We start from the raw sequence: 17728 nt of genomic DNA on the forward strand, positions 1-17728 counted from the left end.
AGGGTTTTAACAGAGATACATGAAACACCGGGTGTATTGTATATTCGGGAGGTAGTTGCAGCTTTATCGTAACTCGCCCTAATACTTATGTGATCTTGAATGGTCCTAGATAATATGGTTGCAGTTTTCTGGGACCTGCTAGGTTAATGTTATGAGTAGAGAGCCACACTAAGGCCCTCATTGTGACCCTGGCGGTCAGCGGTAATATTTTGGAAAGTACTGCCAACAGGCTGGCGGCACTTTCCACCATATGATGAAATTGGCGGTTTGGTTGAAGCCAAACCGCCAATTTACAACACCGGCCACCACAGCGGTAATGGCCGCCAGGCTGGAGATATCAGTCTCCAGCCCGGCAGCCGTCATTGTACCGCCTGCGGGTTAATGACCCCGTCTACTGCCATGGTTTTCGTGGCTTCCTTACCACCATGAAAACCTTGGCGATAGGCACTATCAGTGACAGGGAATCCCTTCCATGTCACTGATAGAGGTCTTCCCCACTGCCACCCCCTCCCCAGATTCCCCAACCCCCCTTCCTCTCCAAACCCCCCTTTCCTTCACACCCCTCCCTTCACACACACACACATGCATACACACACCCATTCCCACATTCATCCATGCATGCATACATCCATTCACACACACATCCACACACACTTTCATATAAACATGCAGACACGCATTCACAGAACACAACATACACGCACTCACACATTCATACATGCAAACACATACGACATGGAACACACACCTGCATACACGCATGCACACACATTCACACATGCCTCCACACACACAACACCCTCCACCCCTTCTTCTGTCGGAGCACCCACTTACCTGTATTTAGGGGGTCCTCCGGCAGGAGACAGGACAGGGCGCTGCTGCCAGCAGCAGCGTCCGCCAGCAGAACACCACCAGACCGTAATATTTCTCATAATATGGCTGGAGGCGGTCTACTGGCGTGGCGCTGCTGCTGGCAACAGTGCCACCTTACATCTATCCGCCGGCATGGCCACAGACGGATTTCCGCCATACTTCTAGAGGAAATCCGGCTGTGGTCATGATACGGAGGATGGCTGGTAGCCGCGAGGATGGTCTTTTGGCGGCCGTCGCCACGGCGGTAGGTGGTTTTTACCACTGATATCATAATGAGGGCCTAAATCTTCGATTTGGTATGTTGGTTCAGGGCTTCTGTGTTTGTCAGTTTGTAATTTCATTTTGGTCTTGTGTTTAGCTTGCTTGTTTTTCACTTTCCTTTGGATCTCCTGTAAAACCTTTAATCGCTCAGTGATGGAAGAGACTGAAGGGGTTAAGCCTGGAAGGGTTACCAGCAGATTACGGAGATGAGTGCCGGTGAGAAAATAAAGCGATGAACACCCTAACCCTGAGTGGACCGAGTTATCATATGTGAATTCTACCAATGGTAGGGTTTGGTCCCAAGTACCTGTTAGTGGGGACAGGAGGCACCTGAGTGTTTTTTCTAATGTCTGGTTAACTTTCTCCGTTTGACTATCCGTTTGACTATCCGTTTGAGGGTGGTAAGCAGTGGATAGGGCTATTTCTATGCCAAATGAAGAAGAAAAGGCCTGCTAGAATCTTGATGTGAATTGACTCTCACAATCGGGGATCATTTTTGTGGACAAGCCATAGAGTTTGACTTCATGGTATAGGAACAGAGTGCTAAGCTCACCAGCTGTTGGTAATTTCTTGAGTGGTATGAAGTGTGCCATTGTTGACAAGAGGTCTACTACAACTAACATGGTTATATGTTTGTTAGATTCTGGTAAGTCTGTAATAATATCCATGCTGACTTTGTGCCATGGTTTAGGGGGAATTGGCAAGGGTTGGAGGAGACCAGCAAGAGTGAGGTGTAAGGAGTTATTCTGAGCACAGGTTGGGCATGAATTTACATTGTTAGAAACATCTTGGTGCATGGTTTTTTACCAAAAGTTTCATGAACAGTTTCCTAAAGTCTTTTGTATTCCTTGGTGTCCATGCAGAGTGGAATCATGATTTCAGACTAGTACTTGATGTCGCAATTCCTGCATTGGAATGTACAATTTCCCTGCTTGTAAGTAATAGTCCTGGTTGATCGTATTATATGGTTTTCTGAGCCACTGTTTGGGGGGGAAGTCAGGAGATGCCTTCTTGACATTCTTCATGAAGGAATCTATTGTTGTTATATCTAGCATGTTGTTTGCAGGTGTTATACTGGGAGGGTTACAAGAACCAGCTTCCTTTGGATGACCTATACGTGGCAAGATATCTGACTGAAGTTGTTTGGTCCCTAGTCTGTATGTGATAATAAAATCAAAATCGAAGAAGAAGTGAAGCCAGCACATTTGTCTTGGGGTCAAAGCATTAAATAAACGAAAGAAATGCAAATTCTTATGGTTGCTGTAGATGGAGATAGTGTGTCTTGCTCTCAGCAAATGATGTCACCGCTCATTAAATGCTGTTTTAATAGCTAATAGTTCTCTTTCAGCAGTGATATAATTCTGTTCCACTGGAAGGAGTTTCTTAGAATAAAAGGTTACCAAATGGAGATGCCCTGTTTGTGGATCTTTTTGGAATAACACACCTCCCAGAGTGAATTGAGAAGCAACAGCTACAATGTAAAATGTCTGCTCAGGATCTGGGTGGCATAAAATGGGAGCAGAGGTGAAACCTCTTTTGAGAGTTGTGAAGGCTGTTCCACTGCTCGAGACCAGATTAATGGTTGTCCCTTCTTTAATAAGGTAGTTATAGGGACCCCATGACTGAGAATTGTGGGGTGAAGCGCCTATAAAAATTGACAAAACCAAGAATCTTTTGGGCATCCTTAATAGATGTGGGGGTTGGCCATTAAGGAAAAGTGTCTATTTTTTGGGGGGTCTATGGTTATGCCGCTGGGTGATGAGTGATATCCAAGGAATTCTACTGAGTCAGTGTTAAAGGTAAGCCAAACTTTGTCTGAAAGGCGGTTTTCTATCTGTCTCCTTCCTTGGCATGGCTCTGGTGATATGCTCTGTGCAAGTCTAGCTTGGTGTAAATGGTGGACCCCTGGACTTGGTCCAATAGGACCAGTATCAGGGGCAATGGATAACAATTTTTGATGGTTGCTTTATTAACCATTCTGTGATCAATATGAGCCCACAAATCCCCTGATTTGTTTGCCACGAAGAAAAGAGGTGACGAAATGGGAGAAGTAGAATGTCTTATAAACCCCAAGTCCAACAACTCATCCAAATACATGTGCAGAGATTGATTCTCGGGTTCTGTTAATGCATATATTCTACTGCAAGGAAGGACTTTTCCAGGAACTAGGTCTATTTGACAATCATAAACCCCATAGGGTGGCAACTGAGATGCTTTGACTGGGTCAAAGATGTTTTAGAAAACAGGATATTCTTCTGGTAGACTAGTGTGAGAAGGGTCATTGTTTGTGGCACAATGTAGGAGTGTTACAAGATAGCAGGCTTCTTGATAGCATGTGGTCACGCAGAAAGGGGAGTCCAAGGTGACTGTTTGATAAACCCTATCAATTTTAGGATTATGGTGTTCCAGTCAGGGAACAACAAAAATAACACCAAAGGTGGAGGTATCAGTTAAGGTAAAGGTTATATTTTCCGTATGACCGCTGTCATACTATGGTTAATGGATTAGTGTGAAATGGAATAAGGCCAGAGGACAAGGCTGAGCCATCCATGGCCCTAAGTTGTTCGGGTACTGCCTTGGTAACACTTGACACTCCCAGCTTGGCCGCTAAGGCTAGATCAAGGAAGTTACCTGCAGCACCTGAGTCTATGAGCACTGACAGTCTTTGTCTATTTTTAGGGGATAGAAGAAGGATTACTTTAATGGTCAGGTGTCTAGATACATGGTTTAGGACATTAGTCAAGTACTGTGAGATCTGGTAAAAGGACCGTCTCAGAGAGGTGATCTCAGTTCTCTCCAAGATCATTACTTTTCCTGCTGCGGTTCGGGAACACTCAAACTAGCAACAGGATTTTTTTCTTTTTAGGTTTAACTGTGCAGTCTCGTGCAAAGTGACTAGATTTACCACACTATAGGCACAGATTGGCCTTACGGCGGCGTTCCTTCTCTTCAATAGATAAAGGACCTCTAACTCACCCAGTTTTCATGGTTTCTGGTTCCTGTGCCTTTTCTTTGATCTCTTTTTTATCTGTTTTCAAAACAACTACCCTAGGTTCACTCCGAGGATGTTCAGATTTCCTTTCTCCTATCTGATAATCTAGTCTCACTACTAAATTAATAAATTCAGTGCAATCTTCTGAAAATTCAATGATATGGGATGAACTATCTTTTAAATCATCCCTCAGGCCTCTGTAAAAAAAGTGAGGTATGTTTTTCTGCAGGCCCTCTGGTATCAGTAATTAACTGGTTGGAAGTAGTAATGTAAATAGGATGTTCCTGAACTTTGAAATGTAATAATTAGTTATTGCAAGACTGGATAAAAACATGTTTCACAAACAATCGCGTTAAGGCCGTCTTAAAGGTGGCAGAATTATATAGGATGGGATCATTGTTTTCAATGAGTGGAATAGACCAATTGGTGGTAACACCATCAAGATAGGAAACTACAAACGCTACCTTAGCAGCATCAGATCTAAATATTTGAGGTTTACACAAAAATGTAATTGCCATTGGCTCATGAAAGCAGCAAAGCAAAAACTATTTCCAGTGAATTTTTCAGTGTTGTCAATGGCATAGATTTCGGAGTGGTCACTGTTACATGTAGATTCTGGTCAGAGGGATTAGCAGGATTGGAGGTGGAGGGTTGGGTCCAACATTTTGGGAATTGATAATGAGTCATGGACCTGAGGGATCCCTCCATTGCATGAAGGATGTGAAATGTGTTAGAGTCTCCCTGAACTCTTGAACCTCAGTTTGTAATCTAGGATGACTTCACCCCAAGGGAACTTTAATGGTATGGCTTGGCTTTCTGTTCTGTGCGAGCCACTCACCTGAATTCCAGGTGTTTCGATGGGGCAATGACAATTCCCCAATCCCGATGAGGACTAACGTGACCACAATGAAGAATACATAGCCCTCTCATTAGTCCTCAAGGGGATTTGGAAAGAGAAAAAGAGAAAATACTGGCTTCTGCTTTGTGAACTATGGATCGGACTGCTGGTCCCTGGACTGTGTGTTGTGTTGGGCGTTGGGACTTCTGATTTCTCAAAACACTGGGTTCTTGTTTTTTAGGATTCTGGGATGCAAAAGATTTAATTAATTAATACATTAGATTTTCATAAACTATTACAGATTTATACATTGCAGAATGTCAGTTATTGTCAATACAGTGTGCGTTTTTTACATACATTTCTTTAAGGCTGAAAAAGTCTCATCCTCTTTTTACAATACTTTCACAGAGTCTCTAAAGCACTGCCCAAACTCAAAAACAATCAACTCAACTAGGGGCAATAATAGTTTTGATAAACTTGTTCTATTTCCGATCTCCTAATTACAGGAAATACGTCTTTCCTTAATGTCTGTTTAGCGGTATCTGGGATTCCACCCAAATGATAAATCACACTAGTTCTTGTTGTCATAAATTATTTAAAAGACAGAGCTCTGTTTTGATTCATTGATTTTAGTGCAGTACGCAATAAGTGATTTAGCTTTCTTTACCTTGAAATTAAGTTACTTGAATGCAAACTTTAGAAGAATCCAAACTGGGTTTTTTCACCTTTCTTATTTCTCTCTTTTACAGGAGATACAGCATTGTTGGCAGAAGATGGAAGAGAGACGTGTAACTCTGCAGGAAGCCAACTGGAGGGTGAGGATCACCAGAAATCAACTGGAGGTTGTTCAAAGGACAAGAAATGCTGGAACTCGACTAGAAGTTGGTCGGAGAATGAGGAACACTGAAACTCAAATGTTGGCAGAATGGAGGGCAAGGAACTTGACTTGACTGGAGACAAGTGAGCAGAGCAATAAGGTACGAAACCAAGCAAACCCTCAGGCTCACAAGCATCTTTAAATGATCAAATATGCACATGTGCCTTTTGGCAGTTGATTGATTGTTAAGGAAATGAGCAATTATCCTGCTGATCATGGCAGATGTTCAATACAGATTACTTTGTGAAGAGCACACGTATTGGCAGTTACAGTTGGAGCAGGTGGAAAGGCAGTTGATTGTTTGATAAGAAAATTAAAAAATTTCCTCCTGATTGTGGAACATGTACAAAACAGATCACATTGTGAAGAGCACATGTTTTGGCAGTTACAGTTGGCATGAGTTTAGCAGGTAGGATACAATGTGCATAATCAACAAGCATTGGTTATAGTAAATGAGACATTTAACAAGCATTGGTTATTGCAAGCTAGATAGTCAAATATGTAATGGATGTACCCAAATAAATCTGAATGTTGCCAGCAACAGCACCTTACTGTAATCAAGCTCTTGGTTGTGCTAATTTACCCACAACAGTCGGTAGCTGGCTGGTGTCATTGGGTCTGCTGAGTGTTTCTTGAGAAGGGGGACTACTGCAGCATGTTTCCAGGTTTTTGAAGAAGGTGGCTAAGATGATTGAGCCATTCAGTTTTGGGGTTAGGGTTGCGCTGATGGGGTCTAGTCCGTGGATGAAGACATGGAGTAGCAGGGGTCCAAGGGTGCTCTTGAATGTATGGACTGCATTTTTGTTGCAAATTCTTGAGCAGTGGTGGTGTTGGTCAGGGTGGACCTCTGGGTGTTGGTACAGAGGGGCAGGAGGGCTGTGGGGGTGGACGGGTCTGATTGGGACTCAACATTTTTGCAGATAATGGTGATCTTGATGCTGAAGAATAGGGACAGCTGTGTGCAAAAGTCCTGAGAAGGCGCTATGCTGGTGAGAATTGCTGGTAGAGCTTGCTGACAGAAAGGTGAAATGACAATGATTTCCTATGTTCTGTTGGTATTGTTTTTAATGTGTTCAGTGAGCACAAAGCATTTGATGACTATGACTTGGTGATAGTACCATCTGAGTGCAGATTTGTAGGTGCTCCTGTTAGTGTCTTTTAGACTCTGTCTCCATCTACGTTCAAGTTGCATGCAGTAGCATTTGGTGAGCCTGAGCTCGCCCATATATCAGCTTCCTTGCGGCCTGGTTCTTGTGGCTTTGTTGGATTTAAGAAGAGTCAGGATATCTGTGCAGGCGGGGATTCAAGTGTTGACGGTGAGATAGATTTAGGGAGTTTGTTGTTGTGTTGGTGCCAGTGGAGTAGGAATTAAGAATGCCAGGACAATTCTGATATCTTCTTCCAGTCCCGTTGTGAAGATGTGATGATGGTGTGTGAAACTGTGGTGTCAGATGGGTATGCTGAATTGGAGGTGTGGTCGGACCAGGTGATCAATGTGGGCTTGTCCACTGTGATGTTACTGAAGCTGTTGAACTTGGGGTCTAGTCACTGTTGCGCTGTGTGTGTGGCACCTTCCACCCTCGGCGTGAACCGAGGTTGGACAGGTCCTCAAGGAGGTTGGCTATGGAAGGATCGGTGAGGTCCTGCAAGTGGTAGTGGAGCTCACAGAGAATGATGAAGGTTCAGTCAGGGGGGTGATGAAGACCGCAGTGTTGCTTGGGTGTGGAAGTTGCATAGTGGGATTGAGGTGGGTGCAGAAGGTTACATGTGAAGTGGCAGGTGCCACAGGAGAATGAACTATCAGTATTGTGTTATTTGTGGTCAATCAAAATGGCTGCATCAAAGACAAACAGGTCTTTAATAACCACTTCCCACACCTCTGCTCCCTTGGCCTAATATATCTTTAATTTTGAGCATGCCAAACTCTAAGGAGTGCAATATTATATTAGTGTTAGTTGACTGTCTTACTAATTGCGTCCATTTCATACCTTTGAAGCAATTTGTCTCAGCCTCTTCATTAGCTTATGTATTTGTGAATGACATTTTTCAATTACGTGTACTTCCCAATGTAATTATCACACGTCAGAGATCTGAGTTTGTGTTAAAATTATTTCCAAAAATGGGTACTCTCAACAGTCATTCGTCAAACTACAATCTTCTGACAAGTTGGCAGCTCAAACAGTAGAACCAGTCCTCAGAAGAGTACTTAAGATGCTTCATGATGTCTTAATAACAGGATTGGGTTCACAGTAGGCTTTGGCTGAGCTTGTTTATTTTTTTTCAAACATCTTTATTGGCATGTATATGGGTAACATCACTTATGAGACATAATGCAACATAATGTATAATCACTGAGTGATCAGTCAAATAATGTTTGCTGTACTTATAAGGACAGGACAGTCTTCTGTGAGTGAAACATACTGTAGTAAAAGGAAAGCTTGGCATGCAGCATATGTGTAATAGAATGTTCACTTAACTTAGTGCTTCCCAACATGTAGGGGCTAAGCCAATGTGTCTGAAGTATAGGAAAAACAAGCAATATCCAAAGAACTCATAATAAAACCCTTTGGCCCAAGACTCTCTAAAGAAGTGCATGGGAGTTTAGCAACGGCCACAACAGGAGCACAGTATCAACCCAAGGGAGTCAGTTCTACCCACCCTCAGGGGAAAGCGGGGGGTAAAGGAGAAAGGGAAGCGAAGGGGGGAAGAGATCTCCCACCACCCTAGGTGTCCTCCGTAAGGACACAGGAGTCTTAGTGTAATCAAAAGTGGACATACGCCTGATCAGGTGAGTGTCCACTGCAGCGTAACGGTGGCTAGGGGCTGTGGACGAAGGGTCTGCCCCCTGAAGAGGAGGCTTGAGTAATTTATAGAATAATTTAAGAACATAAGAGTCCCAAAGTGTGGCCACACTGTTGTTCCCTTGGAGATGGTGGTCATGGACCATGGTATCCACCTCCGCCAGGGCCCATCTATTCCTCACCTGAAGTCAGCATCTGAGCATGGGGGGGTGTGAGGCCTTCCAGGTCATCGCTAATAATTGCTTAAAAAGAACCAGCTCCAGGTCCATCACCTTCAAGTGTGCTTTATGACCCCCATGAGGCAGAGCAGTGGGTCTGGCGACAACTGCACATCAATCGCTTCTGAGACCTGTTCTATCACTTGTAGCCATACCTGCATTAATGGGGGACACTGCCATTGCATATTTAGAAATGTGGCATTGGGGTGGCCACAATGCGGGCAAGACAGGGACACCCCTAGAAACATCACGTGGAGGAAGTGGGGTGTTAAATATGTTTGATGTATGTATTTAAACTGTGTGAATTTCAGGAAGGCGTTGCAAGAGATGTATTTCACCCACTCTGGTGCCATAGTCTGTTGTTTAGTCGTCACCTGTGTGCCTAGGTACTTATCCCTTTTGGATTTATCTCGGCATAGGAGGTCAGTGCGAACAGTGTGTAATGCTACATAGAGCACCAATACCGCCCGACATCCCAGTTCATGCATTAAAAAGCATTGTTGTCCTAAGTGCTGTGTAGGTCCAGCCTGCCCCAACAACCACACCTCGTCAATGGCAGCTATGGGTGCATTATAGGTAAGAAAGGGGCCAGCTCCCAGGCCATGGGGAAGGGTCATGAGCTCTAAGCAGGGCTTTAAGGGAAAGCACGCTACAAAGAGGCAGCTTGATGTGCAACGAGGTTGCATGTATCAGGCCCACACCAACTTAGCAAATTGTGGAAGTCTGCCCATTGTTGTGGCTGGCCCTCCAGGTCAGAACAGCCATTCCAGTACCTTCACGCCTTTTAAGTTGATGTGAATGGGTCTGTATTCCTCAGCTTCACCTTCAGCAAGCTACCACATGAGCCACTGGTAAATACAGCCCCAGGTCGGGGACCCCCAGGCCTTCTTCAAGCAAAGGGCGCTGTATCAATGGAAGCGAAACTCACTTCTGTGCTGGGCCCCAGACGAGGTCAGGTTCCAGACTCCTGAGAGCCATAAAGAAGGTTCTGGGAGGAAGCATTGGCAAATCGGTAAAAAAAAATACCAGTCTCGGGAGGACTAGCATCATTGCTTTCGGCGCCCTACCTCTAGGGGAAAGGGGGAGTTCCAAAAGTGCATGGATTGTCAAAGTGAAGGGTCTTACATAATTACCATCAAACAGATCCTTATCCGTGTGATACACATTCACCCCTAGGCAACAAAAGGTGACAAAGCTCCAGGGAAGATGTCCTGCTATCTGTGGTACACGCCATTCAGGTGCAACATATTGCAGTGGGAAAGTGCAGGATTTATCCCAGTTCCCCCTGAGGCCCGACATGTCATGAAAGAGATCAAACAGATCGTAAAGAGCCGGCAATGTGTGCATGTGATCATGCAGATAGTCTTGATGCACTAGGTAGGGCCCCTGGTGCGTAACTGGAGAGCCATTGGCTCCATGGCCAATGCAAAGAGCACAGGGAACAAGGAGCATCCCTGTATCGTTCCTCTGCCAATGGCAAAAGAATGAGAAATTTGACAACCTGCTTGTACCTGTGCTCGCGGGTCAGTATATAAAGTCCTGATCCACTGAAGGAAGTTAGGACTCACCCCAATCACCTCCAATATGTCTAACAAGTAAGACCAGCTTAGTGTATCAAACGCTTTTTCAAAATCAAGGGAGACGGCCACTGGTGTTCGTCTTCCACTGAGGAACATATAGGGCATGTAAGAGCGGTTTTGCAACGGCTTCGTGAGTATCATCTCTTCGCCAAGCTGGAAAAATGTGTTTTTCACACTACAACTGTAGAATTCCTGGGATATGTGATCACTCCTGATGGAATTTCCATGGATAGGTCCAAGGTACAGGCCATTCTGGATTGGGTAGCCCCAAGATCCATTAAGGAAGTGCAACAGTTTTTGGGCTTCACAAATTTTTATCTGAGATTTATACCCCACTTTTCTACTGTGGTATCTCCCATAACTCGTCTCCTAGGAAATGGGGTTAAGTTCCTCTGGGATGCAGAAGCTGAGAAAGCCTTCCAACATCTTAAAAACAAATTCACTAAAGCACCCATTCTCCATCATCCCGACCCGGCTCAGCCATTTTTCGTGGAAGCAGACAATTCCGAAATGGCATTGGGTGGTGTCTTGTCCCAACAAGATCCTGAGTCTGGGCATTTCCATCCAGTAGCTTACTTCTCAAATAAATTGCTACCCCCAGAGCAAAATTACATGGTGGCGGAGCGGGAACTTCTGGCCATCAAGCTTAACTTCCAGGAATGGCGTCACCACCTACTAGGAGCTAGACACACCATAACTGTTTACACAGATCACCGTAATTTACAGTTTTTTCAAGCGACCAAGGCCCTGACACCTCGTCAATTACACTGGCTTCTATTCTTTAATGAGTTTGACTTCGTAATCACCTATAGGCCTGGTACTACACAACAAAAGGCAGACATGTTGTCTAGGATTGGTTTCTCCCTGATGTTGCGCTAGAACAGGTGAGAAGCATTATACCCCCAGAAAAAATCATGGCTGTGTGCACTTCCCAAGAGTTCCTTGAAAAAATACGGGTAGCCCAATACAAGGTTCCCTGTTCAACTGATGTGTATGAAAAAGAGGGTATACTATACCATGTTGATCAGTTGTACGTCCCTACCAAAGAATTACGGGATACAGTGTTACATTGGGGACATGATTTTGTCCTAGCAGGTCACCCGGGTGAGAAAAAGATGTTAGATCTCTGTCAAAGATGGTTTTGGTGAGCCACACTTGTGCAGGATGTAGGAAGCTGCATCCAGACTTTTTCCACCTGTGTTCGGGCTAAAACCTCACATACTCCAGCCATAGGATTGTTACCTCCCATGCCAATTCTGGTGGCCCATTGGCATACCATAAGTATTAATTTTATTTCTGATCTCCCAGCTTCCAATGGACACACTGTCATAACGGTGGTTGTAGATTACCTAACTAAAATGGCTCATTTTGTTCCATTAAAATGCCTCCCTACGGCTTCCAAGCTCTCTGATTTGTTTGTCCAACACATAGTACGGCTTCATGGGTTGCCCACTACAATTGTTTCTGATCGTGACCCCAATTTATATCACAGTTTTGACGTAGCTTCTGTTCCTCTGTAGGTATGGACGTCTGTTTGTCCTCTGCATATCATCCACAAACGGATGGGCAGACGGAACGTGACAACCAATCGCTGGAGCAAATCCTGAGATGTTACATTGACACATAGGGGGTTATTCTAACTTTGGAGGAGTGTTAATCCGTCCCAAAAGTGACGGTAAAGTGACGGATATACCACCAGCCGTATTACGAGTTCCATAGGATATAATGGACTCGTAATACGGCTGGTGGTAAATCCGTCACTTTTCCGTCACTTTTGGGACGGATTAACACCTCCTCCAAAGTTAGAATAACCCCCATAGTCTACTGAGTGGGATAAGGCTTTACCTCGTGTTAAATTTTGTCCACATGGCTACAGGAGTATCCCCATTTTACTGTTTGTTTGGTCTGCGCCCAAGAATGCTTTCTATAACTGGGTCCCAAACATCCACATGAGTCCCATTAGTACAGAAACACCATAAAGAGCTACAGGAGATTAAAAAACAAGTAAAGCATCATTTAAAACTTTACCAAGCTCAAGTAAAAAACAAGCAGACAAAAGAAGGAGACCTGCTCCCTCTTATCAGATAGGAGATCAGGTGTGGCTCTCATCAAAAAATCTCCATCTTGCAGGATCCAGAAAATTAAACCCCCAATTTCTAGGCCCCTTTCCTATTGCCAAAATCATCAATCCTGTGGTAGCAGAGTTGACACTGACATATGATTTCAAGGTACACCCGTGTTTAATGTGTTGTTATTCTGTTCCTATTCCCCTGATGCCCACGATGCCCCACCACCTCCCCCGGTAAAAGTACACGGGCAATGGGAATTTGAAGTAGCCAAAATTCTTGACTCCAGGCATGTCCGTGGTGTTCGACACTATTTATTGGCTTGGAAAGTCTATGGGCCTAAGGACAATTCCGGGGAACCCGCATCCACAGTTCATGCTCCACGTCTTACTAAAAAATTCCATCTCCTGCACCATTCCAAGCCCTGCCCTTTGAGAGGGTCCTTGGTGGGGAGGACTGTCAGGAATCCCCAAGGTGCCTCCTGCATTATCTGCCAGCCTCCCCAGAGATTATGGTTTAATCATATCTCTGTTCTTGGTTAAACCTTCATGTTTCTAAGTAAACATAATGTGCTGTGTTACACAACTGGTTTTATCAATGCTTGTTTTAGCAATGCTTGTTTGCTAATGTGAGCAGGTGTAGACATGTGCTTCAAATTGGGTGTGGGGACTCATCTCAACTGCTTTCCTGATTGGCTATAAGTAACAGAGTGAAGCATGCCTCCCTGCTTGGCTTTATTTTGCTTCCTGATCTCAGCATCTGACTTGGCAATCCAGCCCCTGCTGTCATCCTCATATTCAGGACTTTTGAGGCAATTCTTTTCTTTGTTCCTGTACTAGCTGACACCAGGCATTCCTCCAGCACTCCGGAAAAGACTGCAGCTAAGTGACTAGTATTCTCCAGGGAGTTTGTTCTTTGAGCAGAACAGAACAGCTGGTGTATTTCAGACCTCGTATTGTGGCAGAGTGCTTATCTTCAAGAGACAAATGCATTTCTGAACATTCTACATTATTATTGTAGTTACGTGCTGAAATGTGCTTCAGGAAATCTGCTTGAGCTCAAGTACTACAAAAAGTGACTGTGCAATTTTAAAAGAGCAGTTACGTGACTTTTCTTTCTCTAATAGCATAGCTCTTGGATTTTAAATTGTGTCATTCATGCCTGTGTTTCAGGTTTGAGGAATTTGCTTTTTGAAGGGTTTTTCACACACACAGTGAAACCAGACCAAACTGTGTCACCCTAACTGTTTGAACCCAGAGTGGACATTTGTATTTCTTGGATTGTTTTTGTTCCTATGCATGCAGGAAAGTTATATGTGATATAAGTAATGCCCTTGTTTGTCTTTCTTGTGCATGATAAGTGCAATCACAATTCTAATTGTAGTGTGCAACAGTGAATCTCTGTGAAGCCAGCCCTAGTGTCGCAGTACCTATTGTTATGGTACTCAGTCTGGGTTTTTGGTAATGCAGTGTTAGTAATTGTGCCAACAGTTATTATTATCTAAGAAAAGTGCTGGAGCATCCCGGTGTTCTTCTACCGCTCCCGTCCCCATATCAGAAAGAGAGATTCAGTTTCAAGGAAGTTGAGTGCGCTAACTTTACTATCACTCTGTCATCAACGACCTGACCCCTGAAGATACAGGGTGCCTGGCTGGACCGGCGAGACGTGGCAGTGTTTTGTCTCTTTCTCTTCCACTCCCCCTTACCTTTTGGGACACCTGCCGGGGTTTCTGTGTCCACCAGGAAGTGCTGAGAGGTGTTCCAGGAGGTCGGGGGCATATCATCGCCCCTGCAGACATCCTGCTTTTCAGGTGAGTGGCCCGTCACGACAGACACCACCTCTATTTTGAGCATCCTCAGGCACATTTCTATATCTAGTACACTTGGAGTGATTGTCATCTTAGTGTCCCAAGATGTGCTGATGCAATGTCCCCTCATGACGACCTTTAGTGCATCTCATTCAAGCCCCTGGGTGAGTTTGTTTATAACAATTCACTTGACAGTGATTTAGAGTTCTCCCCTCACTATTGGTAGTATAAAGCACACAAAAATGCTTATCTCATCCATCTCGAACAGAAGAACTATGGATCATTTGCACCATCAGAGAATGCAATCCTTCATTTACAATAGACAAAAGCAGACTACAAAACCATGCTTGTAAGCATAGGTCCCATGCTCCTTCCTCTCAGATAAAGGATAGGCTGTGGCTTTCCTCCAAATATTTAAGTATACTCGTCTCTCACCCTAAGTTGTCACCCTTGTTTTGGGACCCTTTTGAGATAGAGCAGTTAGGTGGATCATCAACTGTGTAATTGAACCTCCCCTCACCCATTAGGTTAGTGTGCTGCTCTATTAGAATACAACAGAATTCACTTCCTTGGTTATTCATTCTCCTTCAGTATTGACTTGGGGTTGTCATTTGTTCAAAGGTGCAAAGATCACTTAACAATTTTGCATTGCTGTGGTTTTCTGGTTACCACTACAATGCATCAACAAGCCTTTGTGCTCCCTCGTGTTTGTTTTGTTTTCCCTTTGTTTTCTCTTTTAGTTCTCACCTTAATCCTTAGATTTTTCAGAGGTATTTCTTTGTTGCTTTGCTTGCATCTTATTTTTCAAGTCATGAAGCCCTCCTTCCCTTGGTCTCCCACCTGGTTGTGAGGAAAGGTGCTTGATCGTCCTTAGTGATTATTACAGGATGTTGGTAAGCAAAATGCAACAGTTTTACTCTTCTGTAAACATCGATATATGGAAGGTACTGAGGGGCATATTTATACTCTGTTTGCGCCGGAATTGCGTAGTTTTTTTTTTACGCAATTCCGACGCAAAACTAACTCCATATTTATACTTTGGCGTTAGACGCGTCTAGCGCCAAAGTCCATGGAGTTTGCGTCATTTTTTAGCGTGGACACCTACTTTGCGTTAATGATATGCAAGGTAGGCGTTCCCGTCTAAAAAATTGACTCCGAGGCATGTGCGCTGTATTTACACTCCCGGGCAAAACTCACGCCCGGGAGTGGGCGGGTCAAAACAAATGACGTCCAGCTGCTTTTGCGCCGTTTTTTAGCGCCTGGACAAGGCAGGCGTTAAGGGACCTGTGGGCTCGGAAGGAGCCCAGAGGTGCCCTCCCATGCCCCCAGGGACACCCCCTGCCACCCTTGCCCACCCCAGGAGGACACCCAAGGATGGAGGGACCCATCCCAGGGACATTAAGGTAAGTTCAGGTAAGTATTTTTTTTTTATTTTTTTGTGGCATAGGGGGGGCCTGATTTGTGCCCCCCTACATGCCACTATGCCCAATGACCATGCCCAGGGGACAGAAGTCCCCTGGGCATGGCCATTGGGCAAGGGGGCATGACTCCTGTCTTTGCTAAGACAGGAGTCATTTCAATGGGGGTTGGGAGTCGAAAAAAATGGCGCAAATCGGGTTGAGGCGAAAAATTTGCCTCAGCCTGACTTGCCCCATTTTTTGGTGCCCAAGCTCCATATTCCCCTACGCCGGCGCTGCCTGGTGTACGTCAATTTTTTTCACGCACACCAGGCAGCGCCGCCGGCTAACGCCGGCTAACGTCATTGAATAAATACGGCGCCCGCAAGGCGCTTCAGAATGGCGTTAGCCGGTGCTAATTTTTTTGACGCAAAACTGCGTTAGAGCAGTTTTGCGTCAAAAAGTATAAATATGGCCCTGAATGTTTATTGTTTTAGAGGGAGTTCCATTTATAAGCCTCAACTTACCTATTGAACTACAACTCCAGAGATGTTTCAACCTCCATCTTCACCTCATCTGGAAATCTAGAAAACTCCAGAGCAGCTGTTTTCTCAGCTTTCCACTTCCCACTCCTCAGTTCACACTCACTGTTCACAGTGTATAATTGTATGCTATTCTGACTCATGAGAGTGAAGGGATGTAAGAAATTGGATTGTTGGTTGACTGGGGTATGAGCCCTGGTCAAGCAGCAACCACAATCTTTGTCAGGGTGAGGCACAAGCTAACCCAAATAAGCCTGTGATCACCCCTCTGGTATCTTGGCACAGAGCAGTCAGGCTTAACTTAGAGGCAATGTATAAAGTATTTGTGCAATACTCCAAACAATAACACAGTGAAAACACACCACAAAGGATTTTACAAGTGTTAGAAAAATAGGGCAATTTGTAATAAATGAAACAAGACAAAGGGGGTCATTCCAACATTGGCGGTAAAATCCGCTTACCGCTGTCAGAAGACGGGCAACATCCCGCCGCGGCAAACCGCCACGGTCATTCTGACCCACAACAGGCCAACCGCCAAAATACAGACATCCACAAAAGTACGCCACACCAAAGGTCAGTGAGAAAGTGGCGATGACCAAACCTCCACCGTCACGCCAACAGAAATACGCCCACACTATCACGACACACGAATCCACGTGGCGGTCTTTCAACCGCGGTATTCCATTGGCGGTACACACCGCCGCGCTCAAAATACACACACTCTTACTAAACACAGCCACATTGGACAATTCAAAATACACACACCTGATACACATACACACACCACTCCCACACACCCAATTAAATATAAAACACACACCCACATCACCCACAAACCTCCATTCCTAGAGAATCAGTACCACGCACAGAGAAATAGATATCCGAGCACCCAGACGCGCATATTACATTCACCCAGCAATATTACCACGCACTTCACACAACACACCAATACACATCACCACACTTAGCACCACACAATCCACCAAACACATCACCCACACCACCCCATGACACCCCAGGTTTTCTGAGGATGAACTCAGGGTCATGGTGGAGGAAATCGTACGGGTAGAGCCACAGCTCTTCGGAACACAGGTGCAGCACACCTCCATTGCCAGGAAGATGGAGCTATGGAGCAGAATAGTCGACAGGGTCAACGCTGTGGGACAGCACCCAAGAAATAGGGACGACATCAGGAAGCGGTGGAACGACCTATGGGGGAAGGTGCGTTCAATGGTATCCAGGCAGAACATCGTGGTTCAGCGGACTGGCGGCGGTCCACCACCTCCTCCCCCAGAATTTACAACATGGGAGGAGCAGGTCTTGGCGATCCTGCATCCTGAGGGCCTCGCAGGAGTATCTGGAGGAATGGACTCTGGTAAGTCTCATCTTCACTACTTCATCCCCCCCACCCCACCAGCATGCCAACTTATACCCCCACCCACACCCTCACCCCCATCACACCTACTCCTTGCAAAT

This window comes from Pleurodeles waltl, chromosome 11 (assembly GCF_031143425.1).
Source record: "Pleurodeles waltl isolate 20211129_DDA chromosome 11, aPleWal1.hap1.20221129, whole genome shotgun sequence".
Classification (NCBI taxonomy): domain Eukaryota; kingdom Metazoa; phylum Chordata; class Amphibia; order Caudata; family Salamandridae; genus Pleurodeles; species Pleurodeles waltl.